The sequence below is a fragment of the Nicotiana tabacum genome, chromosome 20 (genome assembly GCF_000715075.1).
Source record: "Nicotiana tabacum cultivar K326 chromosome 20, ASM71507v2, whole genome shotgun sequence".
NCBI lineage: Eukaryota > Viridiplantae > Streptophyta > Magnoliopsida > Solanales > Solanaceae > Nicotiana > Nicotiana tabacum.
Window position 1 is genome coordinate 7530769 of NC_134099.1, and position 7288 is coordinate 7538056.

A 7288-nucleotide genomic window follows, 5' to 3' on the forward strand; every position below is an offset into this window, starting at 1 on the left:
TCAATTTGTGGAGTCAGGGCAGAACTACGCCAGGTCTGATTCATGCGGGGACATGATACGTAGGCAATCCACATAAGATTCGACCACCACTAAAAAGAAAAAGAAAAAAAGGCAAAGTGAACAAAAGAAAGGAAAAGAAAGAAAAAAGAGAGATAAAGAAAGTTTCGGAAACACTTTAACAAAGCACAAACAAAGTAAGCCGGAATGATGCATGCAGTCGAAGCAAAGACATGTTAGAAATGGTTAAACTGCCTAGGAACATTGCATCCCCCAACGTGAAATTGCAATATGTGTTAAACTCTAACACTAACAAGTTTGTTGTTTATCCAGAGATTTCGAACCAGTTAGTTTGTTAGAACGTTCTAGCAGATTACCATTACCAAACAAGATCTAAAGGGCCCGTACTAAAAAGCATGACTAGTTCAGACCAAAGTGTCGAGGATGAAAGGACGGAGAATCAAATGTTGAAGGAGGAAATGAATAAGATGAGACAGGAGATGAAAAAAATGCAGCTGGCCTTAGCTAGGGTACAAAAAGTGCCTAACCCTCCCGTTATTCCCACTCTCCCACCAGTACACACGCCGGAATACCCTCCCCCCGGCCCTTCGACAAACTTCCCTAGTCACCAATACTATCAGGGAAGAAATGCCTATGATCCCCAAGCTTCACAACCCGATCAGAACCCTCCTCCACCAAATGTTCCTATTTTCGTGGCACCCCCACCAGCAACGCTGCAAAGATCATCCAGCGAGCCGTTGTTTCAGGCTCATGATAACCAATATTACCCCCCTGAACCAACCTTCAAAGCACCCGAGCCTCATAATTATAATACTCACTTCGAGATACCGGTAGAGACTGAAAAGTCGGCTAAGAGCCCAGAGCAAGACGAAGTGCTTCAAAAGTTTAAAAGCCTGGAGCAGTCCTTCAGGAATATCCATGGGTTAGGCAACCAAGTCCGTGTGGCCTACAAAGATCTGTGCCCATTCCTCGACATTCAATTGCTGGCAGGGTTCAAGATGTCAAAGTTTGATCTATACGAGGGGCACGGTGATCCGATGGCACATCTGCAAGGTTTTTGCAGTAAGATGAGAGAGGCTAGGGGAAAAGACGAGCTGTTAATAGCTCATTTTGGTCAAAGTCTAAACGGGTCTGTACTGGAATGGTACACAAGAAAGGATCCTAGCAGGTGGTACACCTGGGATGATCTGGCACAAGCCTTTGTAGGTCACTTCCAGTACAACCTTGAGATCGTCCCTGACCGTCTCACATTGCTGAAACTTGAGAAGAAGCCCGGGGAAAACTTCCGAGAGGTTGGGTTCCGCTGGAGAGAGCAGGCGACAAGAGTTGATCCTCCGATGAGAGAGGGGGAGATGGTGGACTACTTTCTGCAGACTCTGGAGCCAACTTACTTCGGTCACCTGGTGACATCAGTTGGCAAATATTTCAATGAAGTAGTAAAAATGGGCGATATGATTGAAGAGGGACTTAAGTCCAACAAAATCCTGAGTTATTCGGCGATTAAAGCAACCACTCAGGCCATCCAGAGTGGCACATGAGGTGCGCTCAGAAAGAAGAAAAGGGAAGATGTCACAACATTCGAGGCAAGTACTTGGTCCAGATCCAGAGGTCCCCCCTCACTACCAACCTAGACCCCATCACTCAAATTACCCACACATTCCATACGGCCCTCCACATCCCTACTACCCACCACAAGAGCCACATTTCTCTGTCCATCACGCCCAAACTTACACCCAGCCTCCGACTCGCCCGCAATGGCGTGCGCTGGCTCCCCAAAATACATATCCACCTCCACCTCCACAAAACACATATCCACCTCCACAAAATACATATCCACCTCCACAAAACACATATCCACCACCAAGGGCCTACAGGAATCCCTCGAGACCAGGTTTCCGTGGGAATCAGACTTTCAGGAATGAAAGGGTGCAGAGGCAAAGAACATTCACTCCGCTGGGAGAAACCTATACTACCTTGTTTCACAAATTGAGGCAGTTAGGCCTGTTGAGTCCTGTGGAGCCCAAATTGCCAAATCCCCTTCCCAAAAATCTGGACCACTCGGTAAGCTGTGAATATTGTTCGGGGGCTCCCGGGCATGATACTGAGAAGTGTTGGAAGTTGAAGACTGCCGTACAAGATCTTATTGACACAAATAGGATCGAGGTCCAGGAGCTAGAGGCACCTAACATCAATCAGATCTCGTTGCCGGCACACCATGAAGCCCACATGATCGAACTAGTGCATGAAGGAGGGAAGCTCAAGAAGCCCTCACAAACGGTAATGATGATCCGTGCCAGTCAGAAAGAAAGGTCGATCAGTGGAAAAACGGTAGTACAGTCGAAAAGGTTAGAAGGCAAGCTAGTGGTGGTGATGGGGAAGAGTTCGTCTGATGTTGCCAAGAATCCCGAGCCGGTCAAAGTAACGGCGCAAGGGATATCGAGCAAGCCAGTAGCAGTGAATGGGGCATGCATAGGACCAGTTGTTATCAGGCCAGTAATGCAGTTGCCGATAATCTGCGAGAAAGCTGTGCCAAGAGCTACAGTCAAGTAATGGTAATGCATAAGCGGAAGGAAGTTGTGGAAGAAATATGTGAGGCACAGGGGTTAACTCATCCGGGAAGGTGTTTTGCCCCCACAGAGTTAAGAAGGGCCAATCCAGTAGCGACAAAGAATCCAGTTACCGAGGAAGAGGCGGAAGAATTTTTAAAGAAAATGAAGGCGCAAGATTACTCCATTATGGAGCAGTTGAGGAAGACCCCGACACAGATCTCATTATTATCGTTGTTGATCCATTCATATGAGCATCGCCAGATATTGATGAAAATTCTGAACGAAGCCCATGTTCCGGATAAGATCTCTGTGAATCATCTAGAGAAAATAGCAAACAAGATTTTCGAGGTCAACGAGATCACTTTTTCAGACGATGAGTTGCCCGTGGAATGTACAGAACATAATAGAGCCCTTTATTTGACTGTGAAGTGTGAAGACTCGGTAGTCACTCGAGTACTGATTGATAATGGGTCCAGTGCCAATATCTGTCCTTTGGCCACATTGAACAAACTGAAGGTCGATGGTGACAGGATTCACAAGAACAACATCTATGTTCGAGGGTTTGATGGTGGTGGTACAAACACAGTAGGTGACATCATACTTGAATTAACATTTGGTCCAGTCGAGTTCACCATGGAGTTTCAAGTGTTAGATGTGGCAGTGTCATATAATCTTCTGTTGGGGCGACCCTAGATCCACGCCGCCAAAGCAGTGCCTTCTACATTACATTAGATGGTCAAATTTGAGTGGGATAGGCAAGAGATCATAGTACATGGGAAAGACAATGCAAGCGCCGTAAGTGATGCCATCGTGCCCTTCATAAAAGACTGATGATGATAAGGGACCGTGGGTTTACCAGGTTTTCGATACGGTTTCAGCGGATAAAATTTCTGAAGGTGAGGACCTTCCACTTCCCAGGATCGCAGCTGCGACTGTCATGGTAGCCTCGGAGATGTTGAAAAACGGGTTTGTGCCAGGCAAAGGTTTAGGGGCTGATCTTCAGGGTATTGTTCAGCCGGTTTCTTTGCCCAAAAATCTGGATACTTTTGGGTTGGGGTTCAAGCCTATAGCGGCGGATGTGAGGCGGGCCCGCAAGTTGAGGAAAAGAGTTTGGGTCCTTCCCAAGCCAATCCCGTGCCTATCCAGATCATTTGTCAGAGAAGGTATCAGAAAGTTGTGGGTCCCGAAAGTTCTCGGACCGCTGATTGGGCCAGATGGAGATTAGAATGAGGGCTTTGAAAGGCTGTTCGCCGATGTCAACATGATAGAAGCTGGAGAAGGGTCTAGTAGGTTAGATGTACAGTTTGTGGGGCCTAGGGCAAATATCAACAATTGGATGGCTACTCCCCTTCCTACCCGAATGGAGTCTTGGTAGTAGGCTCTGGATTTTCTTTCTTATTTTTTGGATTATTCTGAGGTTGTAATCCAGTTTTGTTTTGTATTCGGCAAAGTGTGAAACTCTGTTATCCCGTATTTTAATAAAGCGAAAGTTTTTTTCTTCTTATTTTGTTCTAATTTTGTTTTCTTCTTTTTCTGAACAGTTCTCTTTATATTGGTTCTAATGACATGACATGAACAACAGATCTTCAACCCAGTCTAAAAAATCAATCTGATTCCAAACTAATTGTACAAGAGGACGATTATTATGATGAATCAGAATACGATGAGGACGAAGCCTTCGAAGAGATAAACAGAGAGTTAAGCCAGTTTGAAGAGAAATCCAAGACCAACTTAAATGACACAGAAGCCATCAATTTAGGGGATGCAGACGATATCAGGGAAACTAAAATAAGCATCCACATTGCACCGAATATCAGGGAAGCACTAATCAAAGCACTTATTGAGTTCAAAGACGTTTTTGCATGGTCATATGATGACATGCCGGGGTTAAGCACGGATTTAGTGGTTCACAAATTGCCCATTAACCTGGTATGCCCTCTCGTCAAACAGAAATTGAGGAAGTTCAAAACAGACATGAGTGTGAAGATTAAAGAGGAAGTAACCAAGCAGCTGCAAGCAAAGGTTATTCGGGTCACTCGATATCCTGAATGGTTGGCTAATGTGGTGCCAGTGCCGAATAAAGATGGGAAGATCAGGGTGTGTGTCGATTAATGCAATCTGAACAGGGCAAGCCCAAAGGATAACTTTCCATTACCTAACATTCATATCTTGATCGATAATTGTGCCGGACATGAGATCGGGTCTTTTGTGGATTGCTATGCTGGGTCTTATCAGATTCTGATGGATGAAGAAGATGCAGAAAAGACGACCTTTATTACACTGTGGGGGACTTATTGCTACCGGGTAATGCCATTTGGTTTGAAGAATGTTTGGGCAACGTACATGAGAGCAATGACTACTGTGTTTCATGACATGATACACAAAGAGATTGAGGTATACGTGGACGATGTGATCATAAAATCCAAGCATCAGGAAGACCACGTAGCAGACCTAAGGAAGTTTTTCCAAAGACTTCGAAGGTACGATATTAAGCTCAACCCAGCCAAATGTGCATTTGGTGTTCCATCTGGAAAGCTGTTGGGATTCATCGTCAGTCGGCGAGGCATTGAGTTGGACCCATCAAAGATCAAATCCATCCAAGATTTTCCACCGCCGAAGAACAAGACAGAAGTAATGAGTCTGTTGGGAAGGTTGAATTATATCAGCAGGTTTATTGCTCAACTCACAGCAACTTGTGAACCCATTTTTCGGCTACTGAAGAAAGATGCTGCGGTAGAATGGACGGCAGAATGTCAGGAAGCATTTGACCAAATCAAAGGATATTTATCAAATCCACCTGTGTTGGTTCCACCTGAGCCGGGAAGACCGTTAATTCTTTATCTGACGGTCCTGGAGAATTCGTTTGGCTGCGTACTGGGGCAGTATGACATTACGGGAAGGAAGGAGCAAGCCATCTATTATCTCAGCAAGAAGTTTACAGGCTATGAGGTTAAGTACACTCAACTCGAGAAGACATGTTGCGCCCTAACTTGGGTGGCCCAGAAATTGAAGCACTATCTGTCATCATATACTACTTATCTCATTTCACGCTTGGATCCACTGAAGTATATTTTCCAGAAGCCTTTGCCCACAGGGAGATTGGCGAAATGGCAGATATTACTCACAGAATTCGACATCGTCTATGTGACGAGGACGACTAAGAAGGCCCAAGCATTGGCCGATCACTTGGCCGAGAATCCTGTTGATGAAGAATACGAGCCCTTGAGAACGTATTTTCCTGATGAAGAAGTGATGCATATAGATGAGTTGGAAATGACCAAGGAACCAGGTTGGAAGCTCTTCTTTGATGGAGTCGCAAATGCAAAAGGAGTTGGAATAGGAACGGTACTTATTTCTGAAACAGGACATCATTATCCTGTTACGGCACAGCTATGTTTCTATTGTACCAATAACATGGCTGAATATGAGGCGTGCATTTTGGGCTTATGGTTAGCTGCAGACATGGATGTCCAGGACGTCTTGGTCTTGGGAGACTCGGACCTCCTGGTGCATCAGATTCAGGGTGAATGGGAAACAAGGGATTTGAAGATCATACCATATCGACAATGTTTGCACGATCTGAGCAAGCGATTTCGATCAATGGAGTTCAGACACATCCCAAGAGTTCATAATGAGGTTGCCGATGCTTTGGCCACTTTAGCATCGATGTTGCACCACCCAGACAAAATTCTTGTTGACCCATTGTATATCCAGGTTCGTGATCAGCATGCTTATTGCAACATGATAGAGGAAGAAATGGATGGCGAGCCATGGTTTTATGATGTCAAGGAATACCTCAGGATGGGGATATACCCGGAGCAGGCCACCGGAGATCAAAAGAGAGCCATTCGGTGACTGGCAAATGGATTTTTCCTCAGTGGAGGAGTGTTGTACAAAAGACCACCAGATTTGGGATTGCTGAGATGTATAGATGCTAGTCAAGCCACGACAGTTATAATAGAGGTACATGCTGGAGTTTGTGGGCCACATATGAGTGGATATGTATTGGCAAAGAAGATTATTCGAGCAGGGTACTATTGGCTCACTATGGAGCATGATTGTATCAGTTTCGTGCGGAAACGCCATCAGTGTCAGATACACGGAGATCTGATTTATTCTCCACCGACAGAATTGCATACAATGTCAGCACCATGGCCATTTGTTGCCTGGGGCATGGATGTCATTGGATTTATTGAGCCGGCAGCTACCAACGGTCATAGGTTCATTCTGGTGACCATCGATTATTTCACTAAGTGGGTTGAAGCTAAAACTTTTAAGTCGGTAACCAAGAAGGCAGTGGTAAATTTTGTTCATTCCCATATCATATTTAGATTTGGGACAAAAGTGATCTTCACGGACAATGGTGCTAATCTTAACAGCGGTTTGATGAAAGAAGTATGTCAACAGTTCAAGATTACATACCGTAATTCCACACCATATCATCCCAAGGCGAATGGAGCAGTTGAGGCAGCCAACAAAAACATAAAGAAGATACTTCGGAAGATGGTAGAAGGTTCGAGGCAATGGCATGAAAAATTACCATTTGCATTGTTGGGTTATCGCACTACTGTCCGTACTTCAGTAGGGGCAACTCCTTATTTGTTGGTATATGGAACTGAAGCAGTAATACCGGCGGAAGTTGAAATTCCATCCCTTCGGATTGTCGCTGAAGCTGAGATTGATGATGACGAGTGGGTCAAAGCCCGATTGGAGCAGTTGAA